The sequence below is a fragment of the Apodemus sylvaticus genome, chromosome 8, assembly GCF_947179515.1.
Source record: "Apodemus sylvaticus chromosome 8, mApoSyl1.1, whole genome shotgun sequence".
NCBI classification, from domain to species: domain Eukaryota; kingdom Metazoa; phylum Chordata; class Mammalia; order Rodentia; family Muridae; genus Apodemus; species Apodemus sylvaticus.
Genome location: NC_067479.1, coordinates 110,931,262 through 110,948,483, shown reverse-complemented (window position 1 = coordinate 110,948,483; position 17,222 = coordinate 110,931,262). Strand labels below are relative to the sequence as shown.

At 39.9% G+C, this 17,222-nt stretch overlaps 1 pseudogene; it reads right to left on the bottom strand.

Annotated features, from left to right (window-relative positions):
* Positions 1-1,360: 1,360 nt before the first annotated feature.
* Positions 1,361-1,688, bottom strand: LOC127691197 (PHD finger-like domain-containing protein 5A; annotated as a pseudogene).
* Positions 1,689-17,222: the final 15,534 nt, after the last annotated feature.

Here is a 17,222-nt window from a genome sequence, read left to right as displayed (position 1 = left end):
AGGGAAATGCAAATCAAAACAACCCTGAGATTTCACCTTATACCAGTCAGAATGACTAAGATTAAAAATTCAGGAGACAGCAGGTGTTGGTGAGGATATGGAGAAAGAGGAACACTCCTCCACTGCTGGTGGGGTTGCAAACTGGTACAACCACTCTGGAAATCAGTCTGGCGGTTCCTCAGAAAACGGGGCACATCACTTCCAGATGATCCTGCTATACCACTCCTGGGCATATACCCAGAGGATTCCTCAGCATGTAATAAGGATATATGCTCCACTATGTTCATAGCAGCCCTATTTATAATAGCCAGAAGCTGGAAAGAACCCAGGTATCCCTCAACAAAAGAATAGATGCAAAAAATGTGGTATATATACACAATGGAGTACTAGTCAGCCATTAGAAACAATGAATTCATGAAATTCTTAGACAAATGGATGGAGTTGGAGAACATCATACTAAGTGAGGTAACCCAGTCTCAAAAGATCAATCATGGTATGCATTCACTAATAAGTGGATATTAGCCTAGAAAACTGGAATACCTAAAACATAATCCACACATCAAATGAGGTACAAGAAGAATAGAGGAGTGGCCCCTGGTTCTGGAAAGACTCAGTGTAGCAGTATAGGGCAAAACCAGAACAAGGAAGTGGGAAGGAGTGGATGGGAGAATGGGGAGGGAAGGGGATTTATGTGACTTTCGGGGAGTGGGGGACCTGAAAAGAGGAAATCATTTGAAATGTAAATAAAAAATATATCAGAAAAAAAGAAATGTTCCTTTTCATTTTTATGAATAATTTGAAGCATATTTTGTTCTTTGAAGATCTGGTGTAAGTCTGCGCTGTATTCATCTGATAGTATGCTTTCTTTTTTGTTAGTTTTTTTTCCCCCCAGGAAATACATACTATGTTTATTAGCATAACAGAGACTTTCAATTTATAATCCAGCACTATCTGGGAAATGTCAGGTCACACTATTGTTCTGGTCACACTGAGGGTCACAGGACAACCCCATCATAACTGTTGCAAGACCACACTTCTGCCATGACAGTTTCATCATCAAGGCCACACACCTACTTGTTCTGAAACTTTTGAGTTGAAAGGATCAATGTGGAGAACAGTTGCTTTTCCAACTAAAAACAAAAAGGAAACTAGGGACTGAGTGAGCAACATCTCCTCCAGTTTGCTAGAGCGCTCTATGGGCGCTTGCTAGTGCCAGGGGATCAGGACACAAGCACTAGCAGGCTGCTCTGGTGACACTCAGCTCCAGTCCCTTTCTGCTGGGTGCTTTCTGCTGGTGGTAGTAGGTATCTATTCTGGCAGCAGCGGCAGCTTGATGGGGGAGGAAGGAGCCACCTACCCATCATCTTTTCTTGAATTTTTTGAATTCATAGAACAGGTCTGTCTTAGAGTTCCCCAAACTGACAATCTTTGGGCAACCATCTCTATCCTTCTCCTGAATGGTCTACTCTTTACAATAGTAGGCATCAGAGACTTTAGGACCTCCACAGATCACACACGGGGCCTGGTTAGATCCATAGTTACACTCATCACATCACATATGTGAACCAGGGTTCAGGGACGCATGTAGGAATCACTGATCACACATTTCCATCACATTTTTCACACAGTCTTATATCAACATCAGCCTGCTTGCAGCAGAAAATCAAATATGGATGATGTTTAGCCATTAACTCTTTTCCAAGCCGGTGGCCTGCTTTAGTTAGATTTTTAATTACTGCTTCCATCTCATTAATTTTTTATAAATCTAATTATATTAATTATTTTACCTTTATTTAATTTATGGAGGTTATATAAATCTTTAGATTTATCAATTTCCTTAAGATTTTCAGTTTAGCAGAATATATATTTAAAAGAACATTCTTACGATTCTCTGTCTTTCTTTACAATCTTTTAATACTTCCCTTTTCATCTCTAAATTTATTATTTAGGTCTTTCTCTTTTTGTTAAATGTTTGGCAACTGTTAAACTTTTCAAAGAACCAATTTTCACTTTATTAATTGTTTGCCTCCTTTTTTCATTTGTTTCAGGAATTTTGATTATTTCTTCTTGTCTTCTTTTGGATGTTTTTTGTTCTACTTTTTCCAAAGTCTTCAGATTCATCACTAAGTTATTAATATGACATTTTGTATTGGTGTAGCCACTTAGAGCTGTAAAAATTGCTTTAGGATACCTTTATTGTGTCTCATAGATTGTGTTTTTTTTAAATTATATTTATTCTATCATAGTGTTTTTTATTTTTATTCAATTTTAAAATTTTTAAATTGACTTCTTCATTTCTTTCTTTACCCTCTTTTCATTAATCAATGTGTTGTTCAGTTTCCATGAGTTTGTGTACTCTCTGTTATTTCTTTGTTGCTGATACCTAACCTTATTCCATACAGAATGTAGAATGTCAGGATTCACATAGATTTGATTTATCCTCCTCCTCTTATACCTACTATTCACAGGCTTTTATTATTTTGCAGAGTTCCTTCCTGTTCCATCAACTGGGATTTTAGATTTAACATTTCCTTTGAGTGATCCAGCTCTTCTCCTTTTCTTAGAGGCCTGGTATTCCCTATTCCACAAGATACAATCTATTGGTGCAGTTTTTCTCCGAACCTTTCATCTCCCTTTCTGGCATTTTCAAAATTTATTCCGGTTTGCTCTTCTTCAGAGATTAGAACTCACGTATAAAATGAGTTCTGTCTTCATGTTTTGAACTGTTTTCATTGTTTCACTAAACCATTTTAGCTCTCTTGTTATCTTAATTTGGGCATTTATTCATATCCCCTGATTCCCTTGAGCATATTTATAATTGCTATTTTGAAACTGATGCTTTGCCTGTCAGCTAAGTGGCTTTACTCAAGAAATATTAGAGAGGAACAATTCCAATTTCTATAGAATATATACTGTTTTGGATATTGTGTTTTGTGTTTTTGTAATGAGACTTAGGTATTTGAATTTTTTGCAGTCTTTTTTCCTATGGATATACAAATGTGCTTTTGTAAAATGTGTGTTTGGATCTTTGTTTACTGTTATCCTAACTTGTCAGGTTGTGGACCAGATGAATGATGCTTGAAGTTCAATCTTGGAGTCACTCTATGTTGATGTGTGAATAAAGTGTCACAAGTGGTCTCAGCCCAGCTAGAGGTATGTGCGAATTCTAATCCCAAGAATAAATCTTTTCCGGGCTTAGAAGATTTCACTGCTAAGCTTCAGGAGTCTATGGAGGGCACAGCAAGTTCTACAGGCTGTCCTGGGGCATCAGGGGCCAGTGTCAAAGAAGGACTAGAGGGTGATCCATGGTGGTAGGGCACAAGATGCCATGGCACACTCAGGTGGAGGTGAGTCTGGTAGAAGCTGGGGTCTATTTGAGAGAAGACACGAGGGGATCCTGGGACATATTAGTTGGTAGGATGGTGGACAGCCTTTGGTAGGTCTCTATATGGGGTAAAATTACAAAAATCCAGGGGTTCCTGGAATGGCAGAGTTGAATGTAGCTACTAGTGAGATTGGCTCTCTCTTGCTTTCTTAGTTGGTTTTTCTGTACAAAGTGATTCTGCTAGAATTTTTAAATGATAAAATAAAAACAGAGCTCATGCTCACTTGCAACAGTTTGTGACCTTCTAAGAGAAAAAGGTGTCAAAGTTTTTTATTTTTTTCAGTTAAAGAAAAAATATAGAATCCCAAGGAAATTATCTTATATTGGCTTTAATAACTCATTCATGCTAGGTATGTAGTTTTATTGGTGTACTGTTTGCCTGTCATGTATACTGTCATGGGCTCATTCTCCTCATGGGATCAATCCCCAGTACTTCATAAAAGAGGATTATGGGGGAGTGTCTATAATCCCAGTAATGGGGAAAAGGGGCATGAGTTCAGGGCCACTGTTTGCTATAGAGATCAGCCTGGAATACATGAGACAAATTCTCACAATGAAAACAAAACCCAGGGCTGGAGAGATGGCCCAGAGACAGGAGCAGTGACTGCTCTCCCGGCAGGTTCAGTTCCAAGCATCTACATGGCATCTCACAATCATCTGTAACTCCTGTTCCAGGGGATCTGGCACCCTCATGCAAACATACATGTTGACAAAACACCAATGCACACAAAATAAAATATAAATTACTTAAAAAAAAAAAACCCACAAAACAAACAAAAACCCAACCAATCAACAACTACCAAACCCCAAAACAACTCATTCAAATTAAGGTCTACAAAGCAAAAACAAAAGTCCAACAAAGCAAAGCAAAGCAAAATGATATAACTGCACTGTTTTTGCCTTTTAATGTGTCTGTACTTTTTGATATCTTTTTAACCCAGATACTTAAGGGTTACACATGACTGTATTTCACAGTCGCTGTTGACAACTGTGGTATACTTGCATCTTTAGTGGGTCTTACTGGCAGGCCAGATCAAGTCCAAACTCTTTCACGTGGCAGTCTAGGTCTTCTGTGGTCTAGACCTCCCCCTACTTTTCCAAATTTATCCCACTTTTTTTTTTGTGTGTGTGTGATATTATCATTTATTTATTTTTTTTAGTTCATAAAACAGATGTTCATTTCTTCACACATTGAACATGTTTTAAACACCTTATTATTTTATTTAACCCCAACATACTCAATGGTTGTAGTTTTTTTTTTTTAATTCGGTATATTCTCCATTCACATTTCAAATGATTTCCCCTTTTCTGGCTTCCCACTCCCCGAAAGTCCCATAAGCCCTCTTCCCTCCTCCTGTTCCCCCATCTACTCCTTCCCACTTCCCTGTTCTGGTATTCCCCTATACGGCTGCACTGAGTCTTTCCAGAACCAGGGGCCACTCCTCCATTCTTCTTGGACATCATTTAATATGTGGATTATATCTTGGGTATTCAAAGTTTCTAGGCTAATATCTACTTATCAGTGAGTGCATACCATGATTGATCTTTTGATACTGTGTTACCTCACTTAGTATGATGTTTTCCAGCTCCATCCATTGGTCTAAGAATTTCATGAATTCATTGTTTCTAATGGCTGAATAGTATTCCATTGTGTAAACCACATTTTTTGTATCCATTCCTCCATTGAGGGACACCTGGGTTCTTTCCAGCTTCAAGCTACCACAAATAGGGCTGCTATGAACATAGTGGAGCATGTGTCCTTATTGCATGCTGGGGAATCCTCTGGGTATATGCCCAAGAGTGTATAGCAGGGTCCTCAGGAAGTGTCATGCCCAGATTTCTGAGGAACCGCCAGACTGATTTCCAAAGTGGTTGCATCATCTTGCAATCCCACCAGCAGTGGAGGAGTGTTCCTCTTTCTCCACATCCTCACCAACACCTGCTGTCTCCTGAGTTTTTGACCTTAGCCATTCTGACTGGTGTGAGGTGAAATCTCAGGGTTGGTTTGATTTGCATTTCCCTAATGATTAATGATGTTGAACATTTCTTAAGGTACTTCTCAGCCCTCCGAAGTTCTTCATGTGAAAATTCTTTGTTTAGCTCTGTACCCAACTTTTAATGGGGTTATTTGGTTCTCTTGGTTCTACCTTTTTGAGTTCTTTGTATATATTAGATATTAGCCCTCTGTCGGATTTAGGGTTGGTGAAGATCCTTTCCCAATCTGCTGGTTGATGTTTTGTCCTTTTGACAGTGTCCTTTGCCTGACAGAAACTTTGTAGTTTTATAAGGTCCCATTTGTCTATTCCTGATCTTAGAGCATAAGCTATTGGTGTACTATTCAGGAACTTTCCCCCTGTGCCCATGTCCTCAAGGGTTTTCCCCAGTTTCTTTTCTATTAGTTTCAGTTTGTCAGGTTTCATGTGGTGGTCCTTAATCCATTTGGAGTTGAGCTTAGTACAAGGAGATAAGAATGGATTGATTTGCATTCTTCTGCATGCTGACCTCAAATTGAACCAGCACCATTTGTTGAAAAGGCTATCTTTTTTCCACTGGATGCTTTCAGCTCCTTTGTAGAATATCAAGTGACCATAGGTGTGTGGGTTCATTTCTGGGTCTTCAATCCTATTCCACTGATCTGCTTGCCTTATTTGTACCAATACCATGCAGTTTTTATCACTATTGCTCTGTAGTAAGTTTGAAGTCTGGGATACTGAATTCCCCAGAAGTTCTTTTACTGTTGAGAATAGTTTTAGCTATCCTGGGTTTTTTGTTATCCAGATGATTTTGAGAATTGCTCTTTCTAGCTCTATGAAGAACTGAGTTGGGATTTTGATGGGGATTTCATTGAATTTGAGGATTGCCTTTGGCAAGATGGCCATTTTAACTATATTAATCCTGCCAATCCATGAGCATGGACGATTTTTCCATTTTCTGAGCTCTTCTTCGATTTCCTTCTTCAGAGATCTGAAGTTCTTGTCATTTAGGTCTTTCACTTGTTTGGTTAGAGTCACACCAAGATACTTTGTGGCTATTGTGAAGGGTGTCATTTCCCTAATTTCTTTCTCAGTCTGCTTATCCTTTGAGTTTATAAAGGCTACTGATTTGCTTGAGTTGATTTTGTAGTCAGCCACTTTGCTGAAGTTGTTATCAGCTGTAGGAGTTCTCTAGTAGAGTTTTTGGGTCACTTAAGTATACTATCATGTCTTCTGCAAATAGTGATAGTTTGACTTCTTCCTTTCCAATTTGTATCCCTTTGACCTCCTTATGTTGTCTACTTGCTCTAGCTAGGACTTCAAGAACTATATTGAAAAGATATGGAGAGAGGGGGCAATATTGTCTAGTCCCTGATTTTAGTGGGATTGCTTCAAGTTTCTCTCCATTTAGTTTGATGTTGGCTACTGGTTTGCTGTATATTGCTCTTAATATGTTTAGATATGGGGCTTGAATTCCTGTTCTTTCCAAGTCTAATTAGCATGAAAGGATGCTGAATTTTGCCAAATGCTTTTTCAGCATCTAATGAAATGATCATGTGGTTTTTTTTCTTTGAGTTTGTTTATGTAGTGGATAGCATTGATGGATTTCCGTATATTGAACCATCCCTGCATCCCTGGGATGAAGCCTACTTGATCATGGTGAATGATTGTTTTGATGTGTTCTTGGATTCCATGGGCAAGAATTTTATTGAGTATTTTTGCATTGATAATCATAAGGGAAATTGGCCTGAAATTCTTTCTTAGTTGAATCTTTGTGTGGTTTTGGTATCAGCGTAATTGTGGCTTCATAGAACAAGTTGGGTGGTGTTCCTTCTGTTTCTATTTGGTGGAATAGTTTGAAGAGTATTGGTGTTAAGTCTTCTTTGAAGGTCTGATAGAATTCTGCACTAAAACCATCTGTCCTGTGCTTTTTTTGGTCGGAAGGCTATCTATGACCCCTTCTATTTCTTTAGGGGTTATGGGTCTGTTTAGATGATCTATTTGATCCTGATTTAATTTTGGTATTTGGTATCTGTCTAAGAAATTGTCCATTTCCTCCAGATTCTCCAGTTGTGTTGAGTACAGGCTTTTGTAGTAGGATCTGATGATTTTTTGAATTTCCTCAGTTTCTGTTGTAATAGCTCCCTTTTCATTTCTAATTTTGTTAATTTGGATACTGTCTCTGTGCCCTTTGGTTAGTCTGGCTAAGGGTTTATCTATCTTGTTGATTTTTTCAAAGAATCAGCTCCTGGTTTTGTTGATTCTTTGTATGGTTCTCTTAGTTTCTACTTGATTGATTCCAGCCCTGAGTTTGATGATTTCCTGTCTTCTCCTCCTGGGTGACTTAGCTTCTTTTTTGTTCCAGTGCTTTCAGTTGTTCTGTTAATCTTCTAGTGAATGCTCTCTCAAATTTCTTTTTGGAGGCACTCAAAGCTATGAATTTTCTTCTTAGCACTGCTTTCATTGTGTCCCATAGATTTGGGTATGTTGTGCCTTCATTTTCGTTAAATTCTAAAAAAATCTTTGATTTCTTTATTTCTTCCTTGACCAAGGTATCATTGAGTAGAGTATTGTTCAGTTTCCATGTGTATGTGGGCTTTCTGTTGTTTTTATTGTTATTAAAGACCACTTCTACTCCATAGTGATCTGATAGGAGGCATGGGATTATTTCAATCTTCTTATATTTGTTGAGGTCTGTCCTGTGACCAACTATATGATTGATTTTGGAGAAGGTATCATGAGATGCTGACAAAAAGGTATATTCTTTTGCTTTGGGATGAAAAGTTCTAAATATATCTGTTAAATCCAATTGGTCCAAAGCTTCAATTAGTTTCACTGTCTCTGTGTTTAGTTTCTGTTTTCCTCATCGGTCCATTGATGAGAGTGGAGTGTTGAAGTCACCCACAATTATTGTGTTAGGTGCAATGTGTGCTTTGAGCTTTAGTAAAGTTTCTTTTATGAATGAGGGCACCCTTGTATTTGGAGCATAGATGTTCAGGATTGAAAGTTCTTCTTGTTGGATTTTTCATTTGACCAGCAAGAACTGTCCTTTCATGTCTCTTTTAACGACATTAGGTTGAAAGTCAATTTTATCTGAAATTAGAATGGCAACTCCGGCTTGTTTCCTGAGACCATTAGTTTGTAGAATTGTCTTCCAGCCTTTTACTCTGGAAGTGTTTGTCTTTGACACTGAGGTGTGTTTCCTCTATGCAGCAAAATGTAGGGTCCTGTTTAAGTAACCAGTCTTTTACTCTATGTCTTTTTATTGGGGAATTGAGTACATTGATATTAAGAGATATTAAGGAGTAGTGGTTATTGCTTCCTATCATTTTTGATGTTAATTTTATACTTGTATGGTTATCTTCTTTTGGGTTTGATGAAAGAAGTTTAATATCCTGCTTTTTCCAGGGTATAGTTGCCCTCATTGTAATGGTGTTTTCCCCCTATTATCCTTTGTAGGGCTGGGTTTGTGGAAAGATATTGTGTAAATTTGGTTTTGTCATGGAATATCTTGGTTTCTCCATCTATAGTAATTGAGAGTTTCTCTGGGTATAGTAGTCTTGGCTGGCATTTGTGTTCCCTTAGAATCTGCATGAGCTCTGCCCAGGATCTTCTAGCTTTCATGGTCTCTGGTGAGAAGTCTGGTGTAATTCTGATAGGTCTTCCTTTATATGATACTTGCCCTTTTTCTCTTACTGCCCTAAGTATTCTTTCTTTGTTTAGTACATTTGGGTTTTGATTATTATGTGACAGGAGATATTTCTGTTCTGGTCCAGTCTGTTTGGAGTTCTGTAGGCTTCTTGTATATTCATGGGCATCTCTCTCTTTAGGTTAGGGAAGTTTTCTTCCATAATTTTGTTAAAGATATTTGCTGGCCCTTTAAGTGTAAATTTTCACTCTCATCAATGCCTATAATCCTTAGGTTTGGCTTTCTCATTGTGTCCTGGATTTCCTGGATATTTTGGGTTACAAGCTTTTTGCATTTTCTTTGACTGTTGAGTCCATGGTTTCCTATGGTATCTTCAGCATCTGAGATTCTTTCTTCTATCTCTTGTATTCTCTTGTTGATATTTGCATCTATGGCCCCTGATATCTTCCCAAGGTTTTCTATCTCCAAAGTTGTCTCCCTTTGTGCTTTCTTAGTTGTTTCTACTTCTGTTTTTAGATCCTGGAAGTTTTTGCTCAGTTCCTTTACTTGCTTGTTTGTGTTTTCCTGCAATTCTTTGACAGATTTTGTGTTTCCTCTTTCATGACTTCTGCCTGTTGATCAAAGTTCTCCTATATTTCTTTAAGTGATTTTTGCCTTTCCTCCTTATTGGCTACTAACTTCTGACCCATATTCTCCTGAATTTCTTTAAGTGATTTTTGTGTTTCCCTTGTAAGGGTTTCTAGCTTTTGATCGTTTTTCTCCTGAATTTCTTAAAGAGATTTATTTATGTCCTTCATGTGTTCCTCTAACAGCATCCTTAACAGTGATTTTAAATCCAACACTTGTTTTTCTGGTGTGTTGGGGTATCCAGGACTTGCTGTTGTTGTAGAATTGGGTTCAGATGCTGCCATAATGCCTTGGTTTCTGTTAGTAACATTCCTACGTTTGCCTTTAGCCATCTAGTTCTTACTGGTGTTAGTTGGTCTTATTGTCACTGGCTGGTGCTTCAACCTACTATGGATCTTTAAGGCTATTTCTGCGAAATTGGATGACTGGGTTTCCTCTGGCACAGATTGCTGATATGTTGCCTTCCTCCTTTGTGCCTTTGGAGCCCTGCTCAGTCTTGCCTCAAGCAATGTTATACTTGGGTTGTCATGGTGAACCAGGTGTTCCTGGACTGCTCTGTCATGGAGTGTGTGTGTGTGTGTGGGGGGGGGTGGTCACTCCCTCTGTTGATTCTCATGTAGGACACAGGCCCCACGACCGGCTGGCAGATGATCTGCCAATGCTCTCAGGTCCTGTGCACAGGCACACCCCTGGTGGTTTGCACCCCCAGAGATCTTAAGCTCAGGATAATACAGTACCTAGTGATGCTTTTCTGCCCTAGCAGGCTGTGAAGGTGGCCGTGTGGAGTCTCTCCCTCTGCTGCTCTCCACGCAGGACTCAGGCCCCATGACCAGCAGGCTGGCAGACGAACCGCCTATGTGCTCAGGTCCTGTGCACAGGCACACCCCTGGTGGTTTGCACCCCCAGAGATCTTAAGCTCAGGATAATACAGTACCTAGTGATACTTTTCTGCCCTGGTGGGCCGTGAAGATGGCTGTGGGGAATTGCTCCCTCTGCTCCGTTTATTCCACTTTTAAAGATGAAAATGATGTTTTGCAAGGCTTTTTCTAACATACAGAATGTCGCTTGTTCCCTTTAAGATTTACCCATCTTTTGATGCCCAGCTAAGGTCCGTTGTTCTTGGAGCTTTCCTTTGGACTCTGTGATACTCATTTATGTTTATTCAATCCATCTGTGGCCTAATGGTAAATTTTCATGTGCGTTTATTAAAAATTTAGGTCTGGGGCCTGGAGAGATGGTTCATTGGTTACGAGAACGCATTCTTGCAAATGACACAAGTTCAATTCCCAGCATTCCCACCTGGTTCCAGGGGACTCAACAGGCATGCATGTAGTACCTATATATGCTTTAAGGCAAACATATTCATATACATAAAGTAAATAAAACATATACAACTTCCCAAATTAGTTTTAGAGCTAGAGAACTGTTAGCATGGATCATCTGGCAAGGGCAAGCCACACAAACATGAGGGCCTGAATTTGATTGTCACATCTTCATGCTCTTATAAAAGGAAGCAGAGACAGTGGCATAATTAATGAACTCCAAGTTCAGTGGAAGCACACAAAAAATAAAATAGTTTATGTGTGTATTAATGTGCATACACTATATATGTTTTCATAGTTCCTGTCTACTGTAGAAAGTAAGGCATATATGTAAAGTATCCTTAATGGTTAAAGTAGTTCTGACAGTTGCATTCTCTAGTATTGTATTATTGTATTGTAGTAGTATTGTAGTAGTATTGTAGTAGTATTATTGTATTGTAGTAGTATTGTAGTAGTATTATTGTATTGTATGTAGTATTGTATTATTCATTGGAAAGCTGGCTTTCACTTATTCCTCAAACCAAGGCCCAGACCCTTTTAGCTTAAGCGCATTTTCCTCCCTACAAAATAAAACTCTCGTGTTGAAAAACTTTTGACAAAACTGTCTAAACATGCACTTGGGAACAGAACCATGTTTTATCCTTATAAATTGTTGTTAAGGAGTTCTCAGTTATTGGAGGCCCTCACTTTACATGCTCATGTTCACAATATTATGTCAGACTCTTGTGTTAAAAAGAAAACTAACTAGTGGAAGGTTCATTCCCTAGTTGGTAGGGAGCTGGTGATCATTGTCTCTCTCACTGCTGGTTTCTCATTGGTCTTAAAAGGGAAGACAGCTCCTTTCTCCATCTCCATTCCTCTGTCATCATCTGTAGCTCAGGGACAAGAACCCACCTGGAATTTATGCAGTAGTAAGAGTGTAATAAGAACTAAATGGTTAGTCTTATTAGTAAAAGTTATCATCTAACTAGTCAGAAACAGCTTTGAGGAGAAAGCCATGGCATGGAAGAGGAATGTGAGTGGGGTGAGAACAGGCTAGGAGGGAGATGGTGGACAGGAAGGGAGCAGTGGCCTGTGGCTCAACTGAACCAGGTAGAACAGGGGCAGGAGATGAAGAGGACACAGAAGACTGGGTGGGTGGAAGTTGTGAAGGGAGGAAAGATGGTACTTAGAAGCACAGGGCATTTACAGAAGAACTGTTGGATGTGACACAATATAGTGAAGTTAAATTGATTTGGAAACTACAAGGTCTTTGTGCTTGCATTAGCTAAATGCTTTTCAAATATTCAAATGAGAATGGAGATTTTATCTATTGGTTCATCTCTGAGTGGGGTAATCTAAGATATGTACTGGCTTTATTCAAATCCCAAGAAAGTGATTTTTTGACAGATTGTTTATTCTAATATTCATTTTTAAAAATTTACTTTTCTACCATCATAATATGAATATGAGTGTAAGGTGTGGGTGTGTGTGGTGCTGTGGATTGAACCCAGAGCCTTATGTTTGCAACATAAAACTCCTGCAGTAGGCTCCATGTTCAAGCTGAATCTCAGTGTAGGCTTCTGTGTTTTTTTTTTTTTTGACACTTTTGTCAATGTTAATGGATTTTGTTGACAAAGCAACACAATCTTTTAATGGCTGAAGTATGACAATACAATGGTTTATTTCTACAAATGCTAGTGTAGTTTTTATTTGATAATATTACATAGGGATATATTGACTTCAGATTTATTATTAATAGATATATTCATTATTTCTATTTGGCTATTATAAAATTGTGTAACATTGTCTGTAAGAACATACCTGATCCCAAGGTTGTTTCTTATTGGGAGAACAAAATGTCTGTAAGAATATAACTATAAGGGTTGGAGAGATGACTCAGTGGTTAAGAGCACTGACTGTTCTTCCAGAGGTCCTGAGTTCAATTCCCAGCAACCACATGGTAGCTCACAACCATCAGGAATGGGCTCCAATGCCCTCTTCTGGTGTGTCTGAAGAGAGCAATGGCGTACTCATTTACATAAAATAAATAAATCTTTAAAAGAAACAATATGACTATAAACAAAAAAATTCAACCACAAAAGTAGCTATTGATTAGAAACAGAACTTTGAGTAGAGTAGGGTTGGCAAGATGTTCAACAAGTAAACATACCATAAGAAACTGGGACTTCAATCCTCAGAATCCACATGGTGGAAGGAGAGGTTGAACAAAATATTCTCTCTCTCTCTCTCTCTCTCTCTCTCTCTCTCTCTCTCTCTCTCTCTCTCTCTTTCTCTCTCTGTCTGTCTGTCTGTCTCTGTCTCTGTCTCCCCCCCCCTCTCTCTCTGTGTGTGTGTGTCTCTCTCTGTCTCCCTCCCTGTCTCTCTCTCTCTCTCTCTCTCTCTGTGTATGTGTCTCTGTCTTTCCCCATCTTTCTCTCTCTCAGACACACATAAAGAGATAAAACAATTCATTAATAAGTACTATAAAGAGTTTTTTCCTTTTTTAGTTTCAGCACTTATTACTATGTTACTCTGTTATCATATGGCCTGTACACTTCATGACACAAAGCATGAAGCCAGCTGTAGTGTTTCACTATATGCCTTCACTACCATGCCTTTTACTAAAGTGTTTAAGAATGTCTGTAGCTGCTCTCAAGGCTCTCTCTCTCTCTCTCTCTCTCTCTCTCTCTCTCTCTCTCTCTCTCTCTCTGTGTGTGTGTGTGTGTGTGTATGTGTATTTACATGTTTATATGTATGTGCATTCGTGTGTCTGTATATGTATGTGAGTGTGCATGTGTATGTGCTTGCTGTTATTTGCTTAATGTTTTCTAAGACACCTGGATCTATGGTTTTGAATTACTTGTATTACAAACTGTATGCCATTGTCTTAGTTAGGGTCTCTATTGCTGAGAAAAAAAATTACCATGACCAAGGCAACTATTACAAAGGACAACATTTAATTGCAGCTGGCTTAGCCCCAGAGGTTCAGTCCATTGCCATCATGGCAAGAAGCATGGCAGCCTGCAGGCAGTCATGGTGCTGGAGGAGGAGCCAAGAGTTCTACTACTTGATCTGAAGGCAGTCAAGAGAAGACTGGAATCTTTAGGCAGCTAGAAGGAAGCTTTCTTTGCCTACCCCCACAGTGACACACTTACTCCAACAAAGCCATGCCTACTCCAACAATGCCACACCTCTTAACAGTGACACTTGCTGGGCCAAGAATATTCAAACCACCATAACCATTATGCCCTCAGATATCTCTTCTCTTTCTGGGATTTCAGTTATATGTAGATAAATCAGTTGATATGATTTCACAGTTCTTGAATTCACTATACTGTTTTGTTTACTCTTTTCCTTTTTATATTTCTGTTTTTTCATGCCTTGCCCTGTCCTCTAGGCCACTGATGATATACTCAATAGTAGACAGTGACATTATTTTGTATCTTTGAAATGAATGAGGGTATTGAGCAGCTTTATTTTTTTATTAGGTATATTCTTTATTTGCAGTTCAAATGTTGTCCCCTTTCCTGGCTCCCCCCTTCCCAAAAAATCCCATAAGCCATTTCCCCTTTCCCAATCAACTTTCCCCAGCTTCCCTGTCCTGGTATTCCTCTACACTATGGCATCAAGTCTTTCCAGGACCAAGAGCCTCTCCTCCCTTTGGTGTCTAACAAGACCATCCTCTGCTGCCGATGTGTCTGGAGCCATGGGTAACTCCATGTGTACTCTTTGGTTGATGGATTTGTCCCTGGGAGCTCTGGGGGTACTGGGTGACTCATATTGTTGTTCCTCCTGTGGTGCTGCAAAGCACTTCAGCTCCTTGGTTCCTTTCTCTAGCTCCTCCATTGGGGACCCTGTTGAGCAGTTCTTTATACTCTCATTATCAGTGTCCATCTTAATAAGTATTGAGAATTTAACTTTGAATCCATTTGATGTTTTAATTTTTATTATCTTAATGTGTGTGTATACATGAGCATGTCCAGGTATGCAGATGCCCGAGGACAACCTTGAGTTTTATCACCATGCCCAGCTTTTTATATATGAGTTTTGGGGGAATCAAACTCAGGTCCTTGTATCTGCACATTAAGCATGTGTAGTTGTTGTGAATGGGCCTGGTGCTGTTCTTATGAACCAATCCCCTAATGAATAAAGGAGCCAATCACTGGGCAAGTAGGTGGGACTTCTGGGTTGGATGCAGGAAGAGAGGAAGAAGGAGAGAGTGACTTCCTTTTGGAACCAGGACAGCAGAGGGATAAGATGGAGCTGCTCAAGTTTCTTGGTATCATGTGGATCTGCCCCCGGAGGGATCAGATTTTAATAAGGGTTACAAGATTAGGTTTTGGTTGTTGCCCCCAGAGATTGAGTTACCATTGTTTCTGAACTAAATTTGTGCTGTGTTTTCCTTCATGTGACGGCTTATCTGGATTCAAGAGAGAAAGTATGGAGGCCAAGCATAAGTTTGTCTGAGGTGCTCCACAAAACCTGTGGGGCATTTGAAGCATGGGGTTGGAGTGGTAGCAACCTGTCACTGGGTACCTAGTGAGCTGGGTGGAGACATTTCAGGAGCTCCAGGCCAGTGAATCTCCATGAGATAAAACCAGGTCAGCCAATGCTCACCAGTGCATGGCCAGCCAGTCCACAGGGGCAGAGGCACAAGCAAGGGAATGTGTTGGTTCTACCTTTTTCCCTTATTTTTTGGTTTTTGTTTGTTTGTTTGTTTTGGTATAGAATAGAGTTTATTGGGAGTTAGTGGTAGAGAGAGGTAGAAAGGGAGGGAGGGAGGGAGGGAGGGAGGGAGGGAGGGAGAGAGAGAGAGAGAGAGAGAGAGAGAGAGAGAGAGAGAGAGAATGGAGAGAGTGGAGGCCGGCCATGACCACGTGGAAGGGGGAAGAGCCCCAGGGGCAGAGAGGTGAGAGAGTATGGGAGAGCAGAGAGCAAAGAGCTGTTTGTTTGTTTTTGATACAGGATTTCTCTGTATAGCCCCTGCTGCCTTGGGACTCACTCTGTATACTATGCTGGCATCAAACTCAGAAATCTGCCTGCCTCTGCCTCTCCAGTGCTGGCATTAAAAGCATGGGCCTCCACTGCCCAGCTTTTTCACCCAACATGTGGTGGTTTTGGCAGAAGCATTATATGCAAGAAAGGCAAATCTGTAACCAGAATAAATATCAATTTCAGTAAGATCAAAATGTTGTTCTTTCCACAAAAGAAGTGGTTCAATGTAGTCAACCTGCCACCAGGTTGCTGGCTGGTCACCTCAATGTATGGTGCCATATCTTAGACACAGTGTTGGTCTCTGCTGTTGGCAAATCAGGCATACAGTAGCAGGTGTAGCCAGCTGAGCCTTGGTGAGTGGAAATCTGTGTTGTTGGGCCCAAGCTTAGCCCCCATCTCTGCCACCATAGCCACTTTGTTCATGTGGCTATTGGGCAATGACAGGGATGGCTGGGGAAAGAAGCTGACTGTCCGCAGAATGTGCCATCTTTTCCACTTGATTATTGAACTCCTCCTTGGCTGAAGTCACCTTTTGATGATCATTTATATCAGATACAAATATCTTCATGTCCTTTATCCATTTGCAGAGATCTATCCACATACTTCTTCCACCAATTTTTTGTCTTTCTCACCAATTTTCCATTTGTGACCTTTCCAAGTCCCTGATCATCCAGCCAGTACATTGGCTACAACCATGAGTCAGTGAACAATCGTACATCTGGCCATTTCTTCTTCCAAACAAACTCTAATACCATGTGTACTGCCAAAGTTCTGTCCCCTGTGAAGATTTCCCTTCATCAGGGAAAATATTTTTTATGGTTTGTAAAGGGATTGTAATGTTACAGCTGTCCACTTCTGGATGGTGCTTGTATAAAATGCAGAAACATCAGTAAACCAAGTCATAGGGAGCACCTCGTGAGGCCATATGTGCATGCTTGACAGCAGACAACATTGTTAATAGGAGTAGAAACTTCTTCATGTAACCTGCCTGTGCCTTCAAGAGCTGCTTGGGCCCAATGATGTATATAACCCTTCCATTTGATCATAGCCCACTGCTTTGCATGTCCTACTTTATGACTTGATGGGTCCTATAACACCCAACACATAATCAGCAGTACAGGTCAAATGATAACTTGCTGTCCTGTTGTCAAATGTTCAGTTTCCACTAAGGCTCAATAGCAGGCCAAGAGGTGTTTTTCAAAGGGAGAATAGTTGTCTGCAGGAGATGGTAGAGCTTTGCCCTAAAATCCCAAGACTCTCTTCTGTGATTCAAATACAGGGGCATATAA